At 40.2% G+C, this 24449-nt stretch overlaps 1 protein-coding gene and 1 long non-coding RNA gene across 2 annotated transcripts in view; one reads left to right on the top strand and one right to left on the bottom strand.

Moving 5' to 3' along the window:
* The window catches only part of LOC138973596 (uncharacterized), a 61320-nt gene that overhangs the window by 830 nt on the left and 36041 nt on the right, over positions 1 to 24449 (top strand). Inside the window, exons 2-3 of the mRNA XM_070346309.1 lie at positions 10815 to 10872; positions 12475 to 12532. The gene's annotated coding sequence lies outside the window, so the exon portion shown is untranslated. The remainder of the gene's footprint in view (positions 1 to 10814; positions 10873 to 12474; positions 12533 to 24449) is intronic.
* On the bottom strand, positions 15446 to 17612 carry LOC138973597 (uncharacterized). The gene is made up of 3 exons (XR_011458076.1): positions 17154 to 17612; positions 16528 to 16635; positions 15446 to 15575 (listed from the first exon to the last, which is right to left on the bottom strand). It is a non-coding gene; the product is annotated as an uncharacterized lncRNA (long non-coding RNA).

A 24449-nucleotide genomic window follows, 5' to 3' on the forward strand; every position in this document is an offset into this window, starting at 1 on the left:
GTGTCCTACTTTTGTTAGTGTAGTTGTGTTTCTTTTGATTGATCATTGACTGACTTGCGACATGGAATTTTCGAAGCTAGGTTCATTATTTGTATCATAAGTATTTATCTGTCCGTCCACTTCTGGTCGACGTTCTGATGACTGTAACTTTTTGTTTTGTCATAAATTAAACGTTCAAATAACCTACCGTTCTTGTTGTTATATTTAGTCAAGTTTTGACTAAATATTTTAACATCGAGGGGGAATCGAAACGAGGGTCGTGGTGTATGTGCGTGTGTGTGTGTGTCTGTGTGTCTGTGTGTGTGTGTGTGTGTGTGTGTGTGTGTGTGTGTAGAGCGATTCAGACTAAACTACTGGACCGATCTTTATGAAATTTGACATGAGAGTTCCTGGGTATGAAATCCCCGAACGTTTTTTTCTTTTTTTGGATAAATGTCTTTGATGACGTCATATCCGGCTTTTCGTGAAAGTTGAGGCGGCACTGTCACGCCCTCATTTTTCAACCAAATTGGTTGAAATTTTGGTCAAGTAATCTTCGACGAAGCCCGGACTTCGGTATTGCATTTCAGCTTGGTGGCTTAAACATTAATTAATGACTTTGGTCATTAAAAATCGGAGAATTGTAAAAAAAAATAAAAATGTATAAAACGATCCAAATTTACATTCATCTTATTTTCCATCATTTTCTGATTCCAAAAACATATAAATATGTTATATTTGGATTAAAAACAAGCTCTGAAAATTAAATATATAAAAACTATTATCAAAATTAAATTGTCGAAATCAGTTTAAAAACACTTTCATCTTATTCCTTGTCGGTTCCTGATTCCAAAAACATATAGATATGATATATTTGGATTAAAAACACGCTCAGAAAGTTAAAACAAAGAGAGGTACAGAAAAGCGTGCTATCCTTAGCGCAACTACTACCCCGCTCTTCTTGTCAATTTCACTGCCTTTGCCATGAGCGGTCGACTGACGATGCTGCGAGTATACGGTCTTGCTGAAAAATGGCATTGCGTTCAGTTTCATTCTGTGAGTTCGACAGCTACTTGACTAAATGTTGTATTTTCGCCTTACGCGACTTGTTGTCTTTGTGTATAAGTTTTTCTTGGCTAAACGCCAACACTGTGTGTCACTGTGTAGGTGTCCTTAACTCCTTAGCTCGGGACGACGTGATTTAGGTACACGGAGAATAAACTTACACCATGGGTATCAATAGCACATGTGCACACACAAATTACCGGTGTGTCAAATTCGTATCAACGATTGCTGTATATCGATACTTGTCAAGACGGGCGCAGTGGCGTGGTGGTAAGACGTCGGCCTCCTAATCGGGAGGTCGTGAGTTCGAATCCCGGTCGCTGCCGCCTGGTGGGTTAACTTAAGTGTGGAGATTTTTCCGATCTCCCAGGTCAACTTATGTGCAGACCTGCTAGTGACTTAACCCCCTTCGTGTGTACACGCAAGCACAAGACCAAGTGCGCACGGAAAAGATCCTGTAATCCATGTCAGAGTTCGGTGGGTTATAGAAACACGAAAATACCCAGCATGCCTCCCCCGAAATCGGCGTATGCTGCCTGAATGGCGGGGTAAAAACGGCCAGTTAATAACACAAATTATGGATGGGCGTACGCGTCGAACAAAAACAACAACATTGCAAACAAGACACAATCAGTGGAGCTTTACATCATCATAAAAGGCTGAATAAGTTGTTTTTGTTATTTTAAGATTGTTAAATAAGGCATCTCCGTTTATAAGCCCTAATGTATCAGAAGAAAAGCTGATTCCAAACACACACACACACTCAAAAAAGGCTGATTTGTACATGTTGAGCGTCAAACAATGTCGATTCAGTGCTTGCAAATGAGTTGTTCTTCAGTACTGGTGACAGAAAGGGGGAAAAGTGGTCAAAATTCAAATCTCTAGTTTTGTTTTTGAAATATAGCTTTTCATAAAGCAAAAATAATGTAGTATCTGATGTACATAAGAAAAAATCACTGGTTCACACGGTTCTTACATAATCTAACTTTTAAAGCTGGTTCTTGTGTGTCTGTGTGTATGTTTGTATGATGACAATAGGACCCGAAACGGCTACACGGACTGAGACAGGAATTGCAGAGAATGTTCTTTGCCACTCGAGTCGTGTCATGGGGTACTTTTGGAATAGCAAATTTGAAAGGATTCTTCAAAAAACGGCGGAAAACATTATATACCCTGTGAGCTATCGAGGATCCTCCCCGTCTGGGCTGTCGAAACATGGTCTTGTTAAAAGACGTTTTCAAATGGTTAACGGGGAGATACACTCGAACTCGAAGCACATTTAGCGAAGTTATGTTGCCAAATCATCAAAGATCAACATTTCACTACACGGATCGATGCACACAGTCGAAATAGATGTGACTTTCACACGACCGAAGACTACTTACAAGCAGACTAGCAGACGACAAGATCTAAATATCTAGATCAGTGAGAGGAATCCGTTGAAGAACAGTTACTCCGCTTATTCGTCTTCAGTTAAGCTTATTTCCCCTGCCATAAGTTTCCTTGCAGATCTGCAGTCGCGTAGTGAAATGAACTAGTGTCATCGGAAGATTCTTCTCAGTCAATGATCAAAGCACAGTAAGTTCTATGCTGACAAAAGTCACTTTCGGACAACACGACGATTGACTTAATTTATGAGCCCAAATATCGACAAGAATGTACGCATTTGACATTAAATGAAACATTCATAGACTGTTTCCAACTCACCAGATCTGCCAAAGAGCCGTCATTCGTGAAAAAAACGATGATTTTAATCAGACAGGTATCGGAAACAAGTCTTGGTCACCTGCGTTATTCCTTCCGAGGCGACGTGACGGCGCCACATTTGTTTGTTTATGGCTGTTTATCGCGAAACAACACAGTTGAAATGTGTGTGTAAAATACCACAAATGTGTGGTGAATCAGTTCGTCATCTGCGTTTCGATGGTAATTCAGTCAGATTGGAGTTACTTTGAATCGAAGGCGAGGGTAACCTGCGTTATTTGTGGGACGGCGTGAACAAATTTGATTGCAATATTTTATACAGAAAGTAAATTTCAATGATTCTGGCTCAGACTTGTAGATCTGTTATGCAGTGTTTTGGTAGTGTATCTGCTTTTCTGCTATGAAGCTCATTTGGAGTGATACGCTGATCGAAGTGGGGTACCCTATGTGGGACATCAGCCGTATGCAGATTACGCCTCAGAACACTCTCGCATTTCACAAAGACAACAATAATTTGCAACATTTCAAGAACTGCATCAGTTTTATTAGATACTATTTCAACAAAAACAGCACAAACACGACTATTATCAACAACACAGAACGGGAGGTAAGTCTTCAAAGACGCACCAAGTGTGCGTTCCCATTTTTGGACGCCATTTTTGCTAGCATTTTCACAGTAAATCTTAATATTTCCATATCTATTGAATGATTTTGGTATTTTCTTTGATTGTGCCGATTCTCCTATCTCTCTGGCATGTACTGAGTGCTTTGTGACCAGTTTCTCCCCTAGACTGTATTGAAAAATGCGTCCGTGTGAGCTGACCCCCACTTGTGACCAGTAGCAAAGAACAACTCACATAGTAATATCAAAGCAACATAAATGCAAGTTAAAAATACAGCCCTTTACCCCAGGTCTGCTGAGATTGCATTATCACGACATATACACATTTATATCAATCTCATTAGAAGTGGTTTTACAGACCGGTTTATGAGTTACAGCCTTTTCAAGAATAAACCTGTCTGTAAAACCACTTTCGTTCGATAAGTCCGCTAAGTGTCATTTATGAAACCCCGGTAAGGACTTACAAGAGTGTCACCGAGCTGTAAAGTTAGAGGACCCGACCCCTCCTCTAAAGTCGCTACCTGTCAGGTAATTTCACTAAAACTGTCCATGTCACTCTTTTCATACGTTATTCAAACCGCCAATTCTGAACAAATCTTGTCCAAATATTGTTTGTAGGTTTATGTCCCTCATGGTCACACAATGGTGTCATTTAAGCACCAATGCATTCACGATTGTTCGCGAAAGATTTCAACCGATGCTCGATCATCCTGGCTTTGTAGCGAAAGCGTGCTAGCGTCTTGTTCAATGCATTACTGTGTCAAATCTGAGTCAGATGTAACAGTGGCCGAACGGTTATCGCGTTTGCCTGACACACGTTTGAGTCGAGCTCATATCACCGGCTGCATGACCATCTGTTTTTTAATCTTTGTGATATTTGTTTATTTTTTTGTTCTTTCTTCATGTGCAAGAGAGTACATTGTAAGAAATATCAAAATTGATTTTTAACATTCATTTGGCAGGAATTATTTCAAACATTGATAATGACTGATAAGTCCTGGCTAATTTACCATGGTTCTGGAATCTGCAGTTCTCTCCCACGTAACGTGTTTGTTTGTCTTGCTATATTCTGTGTTTAAATGCGTTTTTAGTTTGCTTGTCCTTCTTAACTATTTCCCCCCGTAATTATTTGTTTTAATTGTATTTAGTTTGTTTGGGTGTTACTATTGACTTTAAAACTGACACGCAGGCGGAAACGCCGGTACCGCATGCGCAGAGAAGAGCAAGCATTGGGGAATCTCATATTCTTTAAATGACCAACACTAGTAGCTGCCGACCTTCTACCAGACTGACATGAATACCGGGGATAAATAAATCAATATCGGGCGGTATAAACAAATACCGGGCGGTAGTTAAACGACAATTTGACTTTGTCGGACACAATTTTACAGACTTTTCAAGAATATGACCCCTGGTTAGCCGTTTTGTTCTCAAAATGTAGTGCTGCGGCAATAACCAGACCAACACAAGCAAGTTCTTAGACATTCTAAAGAAACCAATTCTGACCTTGTTATATTGGAATACCAGAACAGTTTTGTCATACTTTTTGACGCGACTGGCAAAATTCAATTCAACGTTTCTTTTTTGCATTCAACCAACTTCTACAAAACCTGAACAGAAAAATCATCAACACTGTGTGTCTCACTGTTAGTGCTAGGACTGGTTGGTCCGGTGTCAGAATAATGTGACTGGGTGAGACATGAAGCCTGTGCTGCGACTTCTGTCTTGTGTGTGGCGCACGTTATATGTCAAAGCAGCACCGCCCTGATATGGCCCTTCGTGGTCGGCTGGGCGTTAAGCAAACAAACAAACAAAATTGGCTGTAACCAAGGTGTGGGTGTTTTCAGTTACATTAAGCGGGAAACAAGCTTCTTGACTGAGCACGACTGATGTAGCTATGTCGATCTGGATTTGTGTGCACACATTTTTGCAATGTGTTTTTAGTCGCCCATGGTGTAGTAACGCTGAATTGCAAATCCGTTGTTCTTATGTATAATTGTAGTAAGAACCTCTCAAAGACACAGGCGCACAGACAGGATGCCGATAAACATAGTTACAAGGACACATGCATACACAAAGACACACATAAAAGGACACACTCATGCACACACGCACGTACACACGCACACACACATATCACTCACCCCCCGCCACACACACGCACATACACAGGCACTAACGCTGACACGGCGAGACAGATCTTTCGTCGACTTTTATAAATGCACGCGATAGCAAACATTGACAGAACAAGCTACACAAGTTTGAATAAGTGCCTTTTAACTGAATGTTGTAGTCTTCAAATGCAATTGTGCTGTATAGAGTTGCGCCATTGGCCTTGTTAATGGCGCATTCAGTAATTTCAAAGAGAATCTTCTCTCTCTCTCTATTAATGTTCTAGTCATTTTTCTTGCATGTTGTAGATAGAGATATCGCAGCTATTTGCATGGCGCGAATGTCGTGAAGCATGACGGTGTAAATATGTACTCATATAAAGGCGAATTTGAATGGCAATGTTGCCGTTTTGGCAAGCGTAGAATCATATACAATTATTATTTTTTCTATTTTTGACAACACTGGTGGAGTGGCCTAGCGGTTAAGACATCGGCCCCGACATTTCGAGGCCCCGAGGCCTTTAGTTCAAATCCCTGCCAATTCGGTGTTTTTTTCTGCTCTATCCTTCTTGACAAGTATGCTCAGCTCTAAGAGAGAAAACCGGATGTTACCACTGCAGGATGCAAGCATCGATTAAAGCTCTCAAGGTCATACACGCCGTTTAGATAGGGTTTCGGGTAGCGTTTGCTGTGATTTTCAGCCCTATCTTTTCAAACTCGTAGCCTCAGATAAGTCATCAATAGACCACAGCTGTGTGACATCAGTCATATGCAGGTTACGCCTCGGAACACACTCGCATTTTACAAAGACAACAATAAATGGCAACATTTAAAAAAAATGCATCAGTTTTATTGGATACTCTTTGAACAAAAACAGCACAGACACGATTGTTATCAACAATGCAGAACGTGAGGAAAGTCGGCAAAAACGCTCCTAGTATGCGTTCCCGTTTTGGGTCTCCATTTTTGCTCGCAATTTCACAGTGCATTTTGAAATTACCATATTAAGGAATGATCGTGGTATTTTCTTTGATTGTGGTGATTTTACTATCTCTCTGTCATGTACTGGGTGCTTTGCGGTCAGTTTCTCCTCTCGGCTGTATTGAAAGATGCGTCCGAATGAGCTGATACCCACTTGTCAGCAGTAGCAAATAACAACTCCACTACTAAAGCAAACGTGTGCAAAATTGTATGTTACACGCTTTGGAGCATAGCAAGAACCGAGTCAAACTCGCAATCGTTCCCCCCCCCCCCCCCCCCCAAAGTCCAAAAGTGGCTTTCATTTCTCCGGCTTGTATCGTTTCATCTCTTCAACACTTCGACAACACCGAGAATACTGCAAATGACATCCCACCCGGCAGTACTGTTGTCATACGCGAGTGTAGCTCCCATTGGAAATCGGCTTGTTCATGGGGCCTGTCAGTCTGAATTATGAAGGACACAGTTATGAACATACAAGACAAACAAACCGAAAAGAACAAGCATTTAGCGAATGCAGACACAGAAATACGTCATAAAGAATGCGATGCTTCAAAAGATACAGACTGTGACGGTGGCTGTGACGTCATTCACACATACGAAGACGTCATTCATAGTTGTTCGGTCACTTCCGTGAAAGTAGATGGTTCTACAATCATGGTTGGTGGGTTAGCTAGCTTGTCAAAGCGAGAGTACGCAACACATGTTTGTTCTCTCCTTTGTTGAAACTGTGAGACATAAATGCTATTCAGACTTGGTCGTGTGACAGTACCTGCTATTCAGACTTGGTCGTGTGACAGACGTTTTCTTCCACACGAGATTACGTTGATTGTCTAACGAAGCCGTCAGGCTGAGTTAGACATCAGCTAATCGAGTGTGGAAGAAAACTCTGTCACACGACCAAGTCGGAATAGCATTTATGTCTCACAGCTTCAACAGAGGAGAGAACAAACACGTTTTGCGTACTCAAGCTTGACAAACCTAAACACAGGAGCAGCCATTGTGGAGAGATCTACTTTTTGACGGAAGTGAACGAACAACTATGAATGACGTCTCGGTATATGTGAATGACGTCACAGTCATCGTCACAGTCTGTATCTTTTGAAGCATCGCATTCTTCATGACGTCTTTCTGTGTCTGCATCCGCGAAATGTTTGTTCATTCCGGGATCTTTGTCATCTATGTTCAGAACTCTGTCCTTATAGTTTCAGACTAACAGGCCTCCTGAGCTAGCCACTTTCCAAGGGCAGCTAAATTTGTGTATGGAAACAGTACTGTCGTCCGGGATGCCGTTTTCAGTATTCTCAGCGTTGAAGAATGTGTAAAGAGAAGAAACGATAACAGCAGGAGAAATAAAAGTCGTGTGTTAATTTTTTGGCTTTTAGAGGGACGATTTTGAGTTTGAATCCGTTCTTGCCATGCTCCTGAAGCGTGTAACATACAATCTTGCACACGTTTGCTTTAGTAGTGGCAAAGAAGGAAAGCGTGTGACATAGTTTTCTTTCACACTCGATTAGCTGATGTCTAACTCAGCCTGACGGCTTCGTCTGTCAAGTCTGAATAGCAGGTAATGTTCCACCATGGCAGAGTAGGAACCTGTGTTATTGGTGTTGTTGTTTTAATCCAGCAATAGACAACTCTTTAAATCAGCTACATTCATTTAGACAAAATGGAATGTTGAAATATGTAAGTATCTTATTCAAATTCTAAATTAATATCAGGGGTACTACTTGACACTGGTTTTCCTTGAAAGAGGAGAACATACATGGGGTCGACAATAAAAACCTTTGTTCCTTGTTAACCATTTCCTTTGCTAAATTTAGTGCTGCTGCAATAACTGGATCAACAAAACCAAGTGAGACCTTCCAAAGAAACCAGTTCTGACCTTGTTATAAAGAACTGTTAGAACTGTGTTGTTAAACTTATACTTCAACGTGGTTTTTTTGCATTCAACACATTTCTGCTATAAAACAGAATGGAAAAGTCCTCAACACTGTGGCTAACTACAACCCCGCGGCAGCTATGTTTTGTTTGCATACATTCTTGCGATGTGTTTTGACTTTGAGTCGTCCTTGGTGTATTGACACTGAAAGGCAAATCGATGTTTCCCCTCAAGGAAACAAAAACACAGGCGCACAGATAGAACGCAGATAGACACAACGTTACAAAGTCACAATCATACGCACAGACATACAGACAAGGACGCACTTACACACACATGTACGCACGCACGCACGCACATACACACACACACACACACACACACACACACATTGCCACCACACACCCCCCACCCACACACACACAAACAAATATACAAGGGCACTAACGCTGACACGGCGAGACAGTTCTGTCATCGACTTTAAAATGCACACGATAGCAAACTTTGACAGAGCACGTACGCTACACAAGTTTGAATAAGTGCTTTTTAACTAAATGCTGTAGCCTTCTTATGCCATTGTGCAGTATAGTGTTGTGCATTGTTAAAGGCGCATTCAGACATTTGAAAGAGTGTCCTCTCTCTCTCTCTCTCTCTCTCTCTCTCTCTCTCTCTCTCTCTCTCTCTCTCTCTCTCTCTCTCTCTCTCTCTCTCTCTCTCTCTCTCTCTCTCTCTCTCTCTCTCTCTCTCTCTCTCTCTCTCTCTCTCTCTCTCTCTCTCTCTCTTTCGCTCTCCCCCTCTCTCTCTGTTACACACACATAAATGGCGCAGCTAAAGAAGGGAGATGTGTCATTGGAATCAAATGAAATTTATTGAAGAATTAATGTTAACAGAGATGCTAATCAAATAATATTTGGCAACAGAAAATGCAAGCATGACTAAAACTCGATTTTGAACAACTTTAAACAGGTCACTGTGGACTGTATTTTTGGTCTAGTCTGAAACGGAACTTTTGTATTGCGCAAAGCGAGTATTATTAGTATCACATTCTAACTGTACTTACTTTAAATCATCCCGCCCGCGTAAACCATCAGACGAATCATACATAATTTAACATGTTGATAAAATAAATGGCCGAAATAAATCGCGTGGTGGGGGCTCGGAGAAAAACACCTACACCTTTCAGCTTGCCTTATCGTCATTGTTGGATAAGTTACGTGAACAAAACTGACTGTTTCGGATACACATTGGATTGTTCTTTCTAGTGGCAAGCACAACTTGTTCAGTTTGTTTAGATTTGTGTGTCGATTCAAACGCGGGAACCTTGGTGTTGTGAATGTGGTGTCTGTTGAACTGTATAGACACTACTTCATATATAATTATACTGTTTGCTGAATAAGGTAGACAAATAATTGACTCTCCAATCTTACACAGATCTGCACTTAAACGCAACTGCTTAGTGTTTTTATGACGGAGCTATAGTAATTAGGATGCAGCATATTTACAAAGCTACGAAATAGCCTTTAATGTTCGGAATTATGACAGCTGAGCTGAACAACCATAAGGACGACTCACATGCAGGCCAATGGTGACATATACTCGAGTTACTATTAAAACAAATATAAAGCCACATTCTTCATCAAACATTAAACATTAGTTTCTTAAAGTCAATCCACACTTATGGCACACATCTGTCTAATTTACGGATGAAGCAGCATTTTTCCTAATTTGTGAATTAGGCATTTGCAGATCTGATCTTGTATACAATACTACATCTTAAAACTGACACATGCACACAAACAGTAACATATCAATATCTTAACGCAAATAATATACATGGCCAGTAAATTGGCTGACAAATAAAACAGTGTAACGAATAACTAGGGATGAGATCACTTAAAGTTCCAAAACTGTTGTGGGTACCTTATTTCGGTACAGTATAACATTGTTAAATTTGTTCACACATTTCTCACAACATCATGAATGGTCATCATAATTGAAAATGCTGTGGCTGATTCATCAGAGTGTACACAACATAAAACACATACGAATTAAGAACGAGTGAAAATAACAAGAGTATTGAAGTAAAAAAACCGAGAAACTGGCAAACAATACACACATAATGAGATATCAAAGATAACTGTACACTGTACATTTGTCAACAATGTAGAAGCACAACGAGGTACAATTTGCGCATTGTGTGGAAGCATTAGTTTGTTCAATTAAACAGTGTTACAATGTTTGTTTACTTATGCTTCGTTTTCAAAAGACACGAACAACACAGCGTTGCTATATCTATTGTAATAGGCTATTGACCAACATAAGCTTGACTTTTCAAAGAATGTTTTATTTCCATTTCAAAGATTTCTTTCTTTACTTCTAAGCATACTTGCAAAATAGTATAGCAAGTGTGTGCACGTATATAAAATAATATTATAGTCACAATCAAACTCCTTAACAACTCATTCTGTCGCAGGCCGTTCGTGAAGAAAACTGACTGTCCAGTCTGAAGAACCTACACATCTACCAACAAGGTAATACTACATCTGATTTTATTTTAACATTACACGTGCCTCAAAGGACGTTAGATTTCGTGTGTTTTATAAAACATGATTGTCTTGGCACAAAGTTCTGAACATGTAAAAACAATGCATTGAGTAGTGAAACGTGATGTTTTAGTCTCATTATCCCGCTTAAACGGCCAAAATAAATCGCGTTTTAGGGATTCTGAGAAAAACACCTACACCTTTCAGCTTGCCTTATCGTCATTGTTGGACAAGATAACGTGAAAAAAACTGACTGTTTTGGATGGATACACATTGGATTGTTCTTTCCAGTGGCAGGAAAATCTTGTTCAGTTTGTATCTGATATTTTTGTCGATTCAAACGCGGGAACCTTGGTGTTGTGAGTTTAATGTGTGGTGGTGTCTGTGTTTTTGTTCCCCTGTACAGACACTACTTCATGTAAAATCAATCTGTTTGCAGAATAAAATAGACAAAGAATGGACTCTCCAATCATATAACTAGTTTTTACAATAAACGGCCTCATTACACAGATCTGCACTCAAACGCATTCTGCTTAGTTTGTTTTTATGACGGATATATAGTAACATGTAGCACCTTTACACAACTAGGAAATAGCCTTTAATGTTCAGATTTATGACAGCTGACCAACCATAAGGAAGATTCACACGCAGGCCAATGGTGACATATAATCGAGTTCATATTAAAACAAATACAAAGCCACATTCTTCAATTAGGCTACATTAAACATTAGTTTCTTAAAGTATGATGGTCAATCCACACCTATGGCACACATCTGTCTATTTTACGGATGAAGCAGCATTTTTCCTAATTTGTGAATCAGGCATTTGCAGATCTGATCTTGTATACAATACTACATCTTAAAACTGAGACATGCACACAAACAGTAATATATCAATATGTTAATGCAAATCATATACATGGCCAGTAAATGGGCGGACACATAAAACAGTGTATACATATGACAGGGGATGAGATCACTTAAAGTTCCAGAACTGTTGTGGGTACCTTACTTCGGTCCAGTATAACATTGTTATATTTGTTCACACATTTCTCACAACATAATGAATGGTCATCCGATTGAAAATGTTGTTGCTGATTCATCAGCGTTTACACAACATAAAACACATACGAATTAAGAACGAGTGAAAATAAAAAGAATATTGAAGTAAACAAAACGAGAAACTGGCATAATACACACATAATGAGATATCAAAGTATGTATGTACAAACAAGTTTATTGTACACTGTACCTTTGTCAACAATCTAGAAGCACAACGAGGTACAATTTGCGCATTGTGTGGAAGTATTAGTTTATTCAATGAAACCGTGTTACAATGTTTGTTTACGTATGTTTCGTTTTCAAAAAACACGAACAACACAGCGTTGCTATATCTATTGTAAGAGGCTATAGATCAACATATGTTTTTAGGTTTCACTTTTCAAAGGAAAGGTTCTTTTCATTTCAAATATGTCTTTCTTTATTTCTAAGCATGCTGTTTACTTGCAACAGATTCGACCAAGTGTGTGCATGTTTGGACAGGAATTACAAATAAGCAATACACTTTTATCAGCAAATCATTCTGTTGCAGGTTGTTCCTGGGGAAAGCTGACTGTGCAGTCTGAAAAACCTACAAGCCTGCCCAAAAGGTAATACTACATCTGATTGTGTCTCATTTTAAGACATTTGTTATTTCAAAGCTATGAAAATGTGAAGGCAATGTAGTAGCTACTGAAATATACCGTTTTTGTCTCATTGTCCTCTACAACAGCTTTCTTGGCTTTTGAGAAGAATTATATCTACACCGTTCAGTATGACATACAGTAATTAGACACGATAGGTAAACACAACTGATTTAAACAAAAACTCAATTTCGATTATTCTTACCGGTGTCATGCTCAAACATGTTCCGTTTTAGCTGTTCTGATTTGTTGTCGATGTTAACACGGGAAACGTGTTGTTGTGAATTTGAATCTTGGTAATGTATGTGTTCTCTGTTGCATGGGATAGACACTACTTCATATACAATTGAATCTGCTTGCTGAATATGGTAGAAAATGAATTAACTTTCCAGTTAGAGGACTAGTTTTTACAATAAACGGCTTCATCAAAAAGATCTGCATTCAAACGCATCTGCCAAGCTTTTTTATGATGTAAAGTAACATGCAGCACTTGTTCCAAACTACGAAATAACCTTTAATTGTTCAGAAATATGACATCTGACTAACCATAAGGAAGACTTAAACACAGGCCCGCGGTGACAATATAATCTAGTGACTATTGACAAAAATCAAACACATTCTTCAGTTATGCTACATCAAACATTATTTTATAAAAGTAGGATGGTCATCCCACACTTATGGCACACATCTGTATATTTTACGGATGACGCGGCACCTTTCCTAGTTTGTGAATCAGGCATTTGTAGATCTGATCTAATATATAATACTACTTCTTATAATTAACACATGCACACATACAGTAACATATCAATATAAAAAAACGCATATATACATGGCCAGTAAATGGGCGGAAAATGAAAACAATGTATACGAATTCGGAAAGACAGGGGATGAGATGACTAAAAGTACCAACACTGTTGTGGGTACCTTACTTCGGACCAGTATAACATTGGTATATTGTTTTACACATTTATCACAACATCATGAATGGTCATCAAATTGAAAAAGCTTGTTTGGAAGACAGAGTAGAATGATTACAACCACAATAATACTGCTTGGTCATTTTACAAAACAGCTTTTTCTATTTATGTACATACTTTACTCAGCTTTCTTCACAACACATTGTGCTCAAGTACAGACTTTACAAACCGTTCTTCACCACACATGTTGATCAAGTACAGACTTTACATAGCATTCTTCACAACACATTGTGCTCGAGTATAAACTTAACAAAGCGTTCTTCACAACACATTGTGCTCAAATACAAACTTTACATAGCATTCTTCACAACACATTGTGCTCAAGTACAAACTTAACAATGCGTTCTTCACCACACATGTTGCTCAAATACAAACTTAACAAAGCGTTCTTCACAACACATTGTGCTCAAGTACAGACTTTACAAAGCGTTCTTCATCACACATTGTGCTCAAGTACAAACTTTACACGTTCTTCACAACACATTGTGCTCAAGTACAAACTTAACAATGCGTTCTTCATCACACATTGTGCTCAAGTACAAACTTAACAATGCAATATTCACAACACATTGTGCTCAAGTTAACTCATTCAGGATTTCACACCACTTCAACAGAAATACCCAAGAAAAAAGTAATTGGCACCAAAATATACACCCGCAACAAACCACATCTAGTGACTCTCATCAAGGACTATGTCAAAATATATTGTCACTTTGCAAACGTAGAGACGGTAATACAAGTAATAAACACGTTCATGGGTATAACATTATCAAACTCGCGCACATTAACAAAAAATTGAGCAAGCTTAAAACCAAGAAACAGAAATTCAGCTGGCATACAATCAACAAAACAAAAAACCACGTCAATAAATTTGACTTATTGACAATAATCAACAAAGATGAAGCTATAAACAAAAAACATATTTCGGACAGCATAATGTCGTAATGCAAACTTCGGTCTAAGAAGAAGAGCAAAAAGCCTGTGAGTTTAGATTTTTAACTTAAAGAGTTCGAACACTAATTGACAAACACAAAAAAGAAAGATTTCCCTAACGTTTTGCCTGTGATATTTTTCGAGTGTGTTAAAACAAGTGTGAACAAATGAGAGAAATCAATCGGACAGACTTTATGACACAGAATTTTGGAAGGGATTCATACTATACTTCCAAACTAGGTCATATGATTGTAATTGTTGGATAGATACCCGATTGATTTACCCAACCCTCGTTTATATGATTATCGGCACGTCATCATATTCAACAGTCTGTATAATAAAGTCTGTCCGAATGATTTCCCTCATTTGTTACACTTGTTTCAACACATTCTGAAATTATCACAGATAAAATATTAGCAAAATATTAACATATTAAATTCGATTTTCGAGGCTAGTCACTGTCGGATGTTTTAAATTGTTGAAGTAATAAATGAAAAGGAGCATAACCCTGACGTTAGTATCCCACCTTGAAGCATCTTTATTTCCGGGTAAGATGTTGACAAATTACACAGATCAGGTCATACATACAACGAGATGATTGTACAATTACTGACTTTTTTGGAGTTTGTACAACATATCGCTTTGGAGCAAACTCTGCGACACTCAGGCATTTGCTTAGTTTGAGGCTGTAACATACTGTGTGAGCCCATCGTGGGTGGGTGGGGGCAGGTGTCCCTCAAAGTTGGGCGTCCGCGGGGAGCCCTGAAGGTGGTTTTAATTTGTCTCTATTTGCAAGATTAAAGTGCAATGATGGAGCTATTTTTCATTCATAATTCTTTTTCTAGTACCTTTACTTAAAGGCTTATAATACGCTTTGCATCTCAAAAGATAATTCTAACAACCGATACATTCTTTCTTTGACAAAACTTTAACTTCCACAACTACACATGAGTTGTTCTAGGCCAGATTGGTGTCATGCTTCTGGCGTCTTTTCAGCACTTCAAGCAACTCTTGGGCAGACAATGACGACTGCTCGCTAGTCTTGAATGTACACGGCGAGGGAACATCCTGACAACCAACATCTTCCTTCTGAACTTCTGAAACACAGCACACTCACATTCATGCTACTCTTCCAACTATAAGACTGATCAAAGAAAAACATAGTGCCTAAGACACCCTCGAAAAGTGAAATTTTAGAAACCTGAGTACTGGTTAGTTGGTGCGAACTAACAATAACTGGTTAGTCAAAAAAAGAAAGACAAAAAACTCAGACACGTTGGTTAGTTATGTATCACTGGAGCCTGAAAGGGCGGGGATGTAGCTCAGTCGGTAGCGCGCTGGATTTGTATCCAGTTGGCCGCTGTCAGCGTGAGTTCGTCCCCACGTTCAGCGAGAGATTTATTTCTCAGAGTCAACTTTGTGTGCAGACTCTCCTCGGTGTCCGAACACCCCCGTGTGTACACGCAAGCACAAGACCAAGTGCGCATGAACAAATCCTGCAATCCATGTCAGAGTTCGGTGGGTTATAGAGACACGAAAATACCGAGAATGCATCCCTCGAAAGCGGCGTATGGCTGCCTATATGGCGGGGTAAAAACGGTCATATACGTAAAAACCGTGGACGTTTCAGCCCATGAACGAACAGACAAACTGGAGCCTGAAAACTATTTATTGGGTAAGACAAATTCCTTTTGGATGTCTAAATATTTGCGTACAAATATCGGGTTTTGAAAGAAAGAAAGAAAGAAAGAAAAAAAGCAAAGAAAGTAAGTCAGTATGCAATTTGTATATATTTAACTTGGTGCAGACACCAATTTCAGAACAACTATTCAATTCACTAGCTGTTATTAAAAAGAGTCCTGTTGTGTACATATAGCAGGTTTTGTCTTATTTAACCCGCCAGAAAAAAAATGTTAACAATATATATGCAATATGTTTATAATAAACGTGATGCAGATATCAATTTTAGAACAGACATTAAATGCATTTTTATCAAGAGTCATGTCTGACGGACTGGTTTGTTTGTTAACTGAACTGAAGGGTAACAACCTTTTTCTTGACGTTGCTTCGTGGTTTGATGGCGTCCTTTCCTGGATGGTAGTCTTGGCGGGGGTCGTGCAGGGCTTTGCTGGATACCTCCGTCTGGTCTTTTTACCTCTGAAATAAGATAGTTCCATAGATTCGTCAGTAGCCTAGGCTGAGTTGCACGAAGCAAAAGTGTGTGAAACCTAAACGGGTAATAACAAACCGCGATATATGATTCGTTGAAATCACACCAAATCTCATTTTCAACGAATCAAACACCACGGCTGACTCCCACTCAGTTGGTAACGTTTTTTGTGCACCGCGGCCCATTTTCCAATAGTGCATACACAGCTAGATGTATGGCTCTAATGAAAACTAGTATCTCAAGACTGAAAACGGGCAAACTTTGGCAGAATACCACTGGCACATTTATAGGTGTGTGTTTTTTGTATTTAAGGAAAATGTCCAATGATGTATTTGTGTTTTTCTTTCATCATTCTTGGCATGATACTTTCAAAGCTTACATTGATAAAGTTACCAACAGTTACCAGTAAACCTCTCATTAAGTCAGATCATTATTTAACCCAATTCTTGTTTGACTCAGCGCGTGTTACGTAATCAATTGCTCCATTCACAGGGTTCATAATCACCTATTTCTGGAGAAAGTGGCAGAGATGTAAGTCGGTTTTCATTCTGAGGATTCAGATTCAGAAGGTTCTTTCGTGGTAGTCTCTTTGGGGGTAGTGGAACGGCTTCGACTCTGTCACCATCTTCCTCTTTGTGTCCCACTGAAACATACAAATCGATCAATGCGCACAATAAATAGCCATATATTTTGTACTAGCAGTCAGGCCCGGCTTCGCCCGGGTGTTTCTGATCTTCCCTCTCTCTCAGAAACTTCTAGAATCTTATTCCAATGAGAATAAGCGATAGATGAAAGTGTGAGCTCATACATTTGGATTAAAAGGCTGGGACTGACAGTGTGAAAGCATCACCATCAACACACTCTTTTTGCTGAAAAATAACTTTTTGACTTGAGTTATCTCCTTTTCTTAGGAACATTCTAGATACTTGAAAACCAGGTCTAACATCGACTCTATATATTCTGTAACTAGAATGAATACCCGCTTCGCCGGGTAGCCGGCTTCGCCGGGAAGAAGTACTTAGAGCCGTACGCCGAACTATGGACCCGCCAAGATTCGTGGAATGGGAACAGCACGAAAATGATTCAGTGGCCATAATGCCATTCCTGACCATATCGAGTCCCATCCTTGTCGACGAATGTAACCGTGTTAATCACCTTTGGAGGCGAACTCCACTCAAACAGGACTGAGCAAGTTATGGCTTCTCAAAGGAAGGCCAGTACATAAAATTACACAAAAGCCGCCAGACCACATCACAAACAGAACTGAAGAATGCACAGGTGTTGCTTACATAGAGACACACACACTCACACACACACACACACAAACACAGAGAAGCCGTATCTATAGAGAGATAGATGACAGTGTATTTTTCGCGTGGCTATAAATTGATTCGACCTTTGCACTTTTACAGTGAGGATAATTTACGGGTCCAATTTACGTTCTGTACACTGCGTTGACCTTCTAAAAATAGGTAACAGTAACAGAACGCCGGGAATATCCGAAGACGCTCAGCGCAGTGGACAGCGCAGTGTAGTAACTTACAACTGAACGGGAAAGCCACACGAAGGAAGGGAGATAAACGCCAAACACTGGAGAAGATAAGGAAGAGTTACTTATAATGGTGAAATGAACACAAAAACGAAAATGAGTTCAGCGCTGCGCGCTGAGAGCACGTGTTGAAATATCTCATCGATGATATTGTGTCCGGGGTGTAGCTGAATACGGTGTCCAAATTTGAAAAAGATCCACCGAGAACTTTGGCGTTGTGATGTGGTGTAGCGGCTATGGTGTGTCGGTATGGGGGCCCGGGTAAGCTGAGGTGGAACCAAAATAGCTGAGGTGGAACCAAAATCGGTTCCGCGCTGCGCGCTGAGAGCACGTGTTGAAATATCGACCAGGTTGTGTCGTGTCCCGGGTCTACTTGAATATGCCCACCAAATTTGAAGCAGATCCATCGAGAACTTTGGCCGTGCATCGCGCACAGACACACAGACAGATACACAGACAGACACACAGACACTAGTCGTATATATATATAGAAGACTGATCAGACGTGCCTGCATTAGAAGAGAAGATACCTCCCTTCAATGTATACAAAGTAAGAGTTACCTCCCTTTGCTTCTAGAAATTTCCTGAACTGTCCGGTTAACTTTTTCTTCTTCATTTCTTCTCCTCATAGGAGCGATAGAGAGTCTGTAATATCACTGGCATTATGTGCTTGCTACATGTGATCACCAGGCACTGAACTGGCCTTGCACAGCAGGGGGCAGGGTTAGTGTGTGTGTGGGGGGGGGGGGGGGGTGGGGGCGGGATGATAGCGGGCGGGGGGTAACCCTTGAGAATTACACGGTATACTGGTTTGATGAGAGTTACCTCCCTTCCGTGGGTGACAAAGCATGACTTACCTCCCTTGTACTATGTAGACTGTATTGATAGATGGGGAGGGTCATTATCCGAGGAAGGAAACAATGTCTGGAGAAACTAAAACCCAGGTGCACATCTGCGGCACCTAGGGAGTGTGCATGCAAAATATCTTGTTCCTGCCTCTTGCCATCTCTGAGGTATGGCGACCACAGACACACAGACACACAGACACACAGACAGACACTCTGTTTTATTATATGTATAGATTTCTGTCCCTATCTTTCCCCATTAATCTTTCCTCTTTATCTTCTATCCTCTCTCTCTTTCTTAATTATTTATTCACAATGTAAATCTTAAAAAAAGTAAGAGGCAACCCTGACCTTGATCGATGTGGTCTGTCCAGGTTTCAGATCGAACATAATTGGAAGGAAAGGAAAGGCAGTTGCCTCTCAGTGGCAAACGGATCGGGGTTTTCGGGATGGTGATAGGTAGACTTTGGGGCGCTGAAATTAAAATAAACAAATGTTTTAGAAATGAAAAACATAGATGCACATATAAATGGCTGTATTCATATTCAGTTAAGTAGACTCGACGAGCACGTACATTTGAAACTTGTTTGCAATGAGTTCATTAAAGCTACACAAGCAGAGCGGATTTTTTTTACGTTTTGGTAACTCCCTTCTACTTTTTGAAAGAAGCTTTTTCAATTGGAAGCAGACCAGATCACTCATTTTACTTTGTGATATCCTAATACAGCATAAAAGAAAACAGATTGGTAAAAGACAACCGTGTATCAACATTTACACAAACATTATAATTATGACCTATTGTTTCATCACATGCATAAATCAACACGTCGTTAACGCTTTAGTTTTAATCAAACTGCAACTACCCGACAATCAACAAGCCACAGATATATGTATGCAACTTTGTGAAAGCTGAACATTGTATGATTATATATGCTTACCTTTGTTGGGGGAGACAGAGCCAAGGCGATTGTTTCTGGTCAAACGCCAATTGGTTTTTGGTCTTGCACCTTGACCGGTAAAGTCCAGAGTTTGGGCATCTTTAAAACACCAGTTCATATATAGATGTTACAACACAAACAGTTTATTCTCGTTCTTTGATTAAAAAATAGCAAGTACTAAAGAACATAAATAATTGGTTTAAAGTGGGTTGTTTTCGTCGTTAAATTCTGTTTTTAAACAATTATTGAGATGGTCACAGTAACGGAACATATTCTAGTTGTTATATTACCAAGAGGCGTTGGTAAAGCAAAACTGCAATGTCGAATCGTATAATAGACAAATTACAATACTACAAGGGCTGTTCTTACTCATGCTCATTCTATAAATCGTTTTATTATCAACAACATTAAGGTTAATGTGAAAGAGGCATCAGCCGAAAGTTAGCATCATTAAAACAACCTTCCGTCAGCTTTTGAACGGTTTGATGTCGATCCACGTCCGAGGGAGTTGGGTTAAGGTAGGCACTGCGGACTGCACAATTCAAAGAGGTGGCCGCAGCTTCCTTGCAGACGCCTGTGGCACCCTTTGTCTCTGCAATGGTCAATCAATCAGTCAGTTTTCCGATATATCAATCAATCAATCAATTGAAACCTCCCGGCGTTCAAATGTGAACGTATACATAATGTACTCATAAACTTCTTAACGAAAAACAAGAAACACAACATAGAAACACAACATGCACGACAAAAAACAGGATTTTAAACGACCACTACACAACTCACCATCCCCACCACCATCACCACCACCTCCACCACCATTACAACAAAAGCAACAACAAAACAACAACCACTGAATATAAATTATAAATGCAAAAGCTGACACAGCCAAAGCAAGCACTGTATACATCAAAGCGGTCAGACAATTTTAACAAAACATTAATAAAGCAATGGCAGTGTGTGATGTTGTTCCTTCTTATTTTTTGTAAGTATAGAAAGATCCGAACCGTCCACCCCACGGCCTTTGAAGTCTCCGAACACATCCTCGGGGGCGGGTATGGGATGCAGGTAGCCGCTTCGTGGCAAGCATGGTTGGGGTCTGGCCGTGGCCCCTTGAGCGTCTTTATAAATAAAATAAAACATTGTTAGCAACGTTGAGTCTTTTGTAAGGGTGGAACTGCAATACTGTTTTTGTTCACAAATAAGCGATACTCGTACACTATAATGCCGTGTGTAATATCATGTCCCCGAAGTATGATTTTACTTGTGTTCGCATTCGCGGAAGTAGTGATCAGTTGAAGGGCATTTACGCACGCTTGAACAAAGAAAATCTATCACTCTCTCTCACGCCCTTTTGTTCAAATCACACACACACACACACACACACACACACACACACACACACACACACACACACACACACACATACACACACAGACACACACACAATTACACACACACACACACAAACACACACACACACACACACACGCACACACACACACACATATACACACACATATACACACAAACACCAACCCACACACACACCAAAAATATATCACCGCCAACCCACACACACACACACATCAACCACCACCAACCCCCCCCCCCCCCCCCACACACACACACAAACACATACATCACCACCACCACCCACCACACTCACACATCCACATCCACCAACCCACACACACAGACACATCCATCACCACCACCACCCCCCAACACACACACACATACACAAACACATCCACCACAACCACCCCCCCCCCCCACACACACATGGTAGTTACCTTCTCCAACAACGATGTGATCATCATTGATGAGGTCATAGTCATTGGGACTGAGGGCGACAGGCGGTTCAGGAAGGGCCAGGGGGTGGTTGGATGGTTTCCTTATGCAGACATCAACTCGTCGCCTATTGCCTCGAGGGAACAATCTCCATCGCCTCCTTCGGTAAACAGTGCGGGCACTGCTGAGTCGGAGAGACAAACTCCTTCGGATGGATTGTCGACGTAGAATGATACCTGAGAAATTCGAAGATGCATAAGAAATCACGCCCACAATAGTTGATGTCTGATATCCGTAGTAAAATGACGTTTTCCGTTGATGATTCAGTGTTGGTTCAAATGAAACAGTTGAGGTTATGACTCAGTGTTCCTACTGGAGCTTTTACATTTCTTTTACATTTATCTATGTCTGGCGTTCAGTAAGTTTTCAAGAATAATATTACCCATCAAACTGCTAAGCTAGCAATCAAAATATGGCTGACTTTGTATAACTTATAAACTAACTGAACACATGTCACGTACCCTTTCTACTCAGTACGACGAGGAGAATCATTGCAAGTACAGCAATGAGTACAGCAGCGTTGATGACAAGAAGCACAACAGAGACTCGGACAGGCTCTATCGGCTTTGTCTTTTGTATCTTTGTTGTTTTCTCAGTTGGGATCGTGGTGACATTCGGTGTTTCAATTCTGGGAGTTGTCTCTGGCGTTAAAGTGGTCCCCGGAGCTGTTAGATGTGTTTGAAGCCAATAGTGATTGATTATATTATTGTTTACTCGTACAAACATTGTTGGGAAATATGAACAAGAAACAAGTTGCGCCAAGCAATATTAAAACACTTAGTCCATATGTCGACCTGAACCTCAAATAACGATATTGAAAACAGAATCAATCATCACCGAGACCACTTAGGCCCGGGGTTAATGGTCACATCTGCGCTTTCTTTGATATGTTAAGAGAGATAAAGAGAGAGGGAGAGAGGAAGAGAGAGAGAGAGAGAGAGAGAGAGAGAGAGAGAGAGAGAGAGAGATAGAGAGAGAGATAGAGATAGAGAGAGAGAGAGAGATACACAGATATATAGACAGACAGACAGACAGACAGCTGGTGTTAAACAGTATTTTATTTCAAATACTGAAGAAAGAAAAAACTGGCATCGCTAGATAACAAGAACATCAAAAAGGCAAGCGACAAGCCTCTTGATCCGTACATCAAAAGAGCTAGACACGAATTAATGTTACGAATATTCACAAAATAAATTGTTTGCGCCGACAATCTGGCTGCAGCACTGAAGTAGCCCCCAATCCCGGCCCTGTACTGGTGAAGACTACAACCACTCATCATGTTACTGCTCTTTGCAAAATGTCAAAGGCCAGGAGGTGGTACCAAGTCAGAATCGCGCTCAAAATGTTATAAGTGAGAAAGGCTAATTAAATTATGGTGCTACAATAGTGGATGTGCAAGAAAGGGAAAGAAAACGACAACATCATATGACAATATATCAACACAGAGATAAAACAACACAGCAACACCACCAACCAACAACAACAAAGATAACAAGAAAATGGTTGATTGGAAGAGTGCAAACAAATATGAATCAAATCAGAAAAGAATGATAAGTCAAAGCTTCAATGCGATCGTGAAGAAATGCAAACAGTTAGGAAAATAGGTTTCAAAAGTATAGAACTAAAACGAAGAGTGACCTTTTGTGAAAAAAAGATTACTGACTTTTAATTTCGCTGAATAAAGGAGTGTCGTGTATGCATGTACATGTATATAATGCTTGCCTTATTTTAAGAGGTTAGACCAAGTTATTTCTGAAGAATATTACTCATCATTCTTTAACAACAGTGCTTGGAAATAAAACAACATACAAACTGCTTATACATTAGCGTTTATAGCGCTTACGACACTCAAGTAAAGGGATAAAGAAGGCGTGGCTTGGGCAGTCGCCGCTGAGACCCGGCACAGGCGCCCAACACAATATGCTCTGCAGGATATGTTAAACACACACACAATCTCGTGGCAATATGCAAGTTCAGTGAAATTGGCAGCTTAATTATGTAGGCCAGTCAAGGGTTCCTATATTTTCATGTAAAGTCACAGGTCTTTCCTTGATGCTAGTTCTTTATTTTACTTTGGTTGAACTAAGAACAGCAGGCAGCGCAATTCTGTTATCCTACGGACAACCCCATTCATTTTGACGAACACCACCCCGTCTCTCACCCACGTGTCCTCGATCATCTTCTCACGCTTGTATGTTCTGGCTTTCGCGGCGATCTTTGCTTGTTCTTGTGTCAAGTCATCGTTGATGAACAACTTACCCGTGTGACCTGGAATAATAGACCGTGAAAGGTGGATGCAGCGCCTAAAGGCAGTCGATCTACTGGCCGATGTGAATGCGTGATATATTGTGTAAAAAATTCCATCTCACACGGCATTAATAGGTAACATGCGCCTTGAGTCGCCTTGTGTGGTGAGATACGTGCGCGATATAAATCCTCGTAAATAAACAACTTGGGGACCGGTCCTCTGGCAACCGGCCAGGCCCTATCAGAGAAGAGTTTCTGGGGGTCACTTTGACTTAGCTTTTTTTTCTCCATCATCAAGTTTCTCTTGTATCTGTAGGCCGCGAACTTGCAAATGATCGCACGATCATAAGTTTCACTGACCCCGGCTTTCC

The sequence above is a fragment of the Littorina saxatilis genome, linkage group LG8 (genome assembly GCF_037325665.1).
Source record: "Littorina saxatilis isolate snail1 linkage group LG8, US_GU_Lsax_2.0, whole genome shotgun sequence".
Classification (NCBI taxonomy): domain Eukaryota; kingdom Metazoa; phylum Mollusca; class Gastropoda; order Littorinimorpha; family Littorinidae; genus Littorina; species Littorina saxatilis.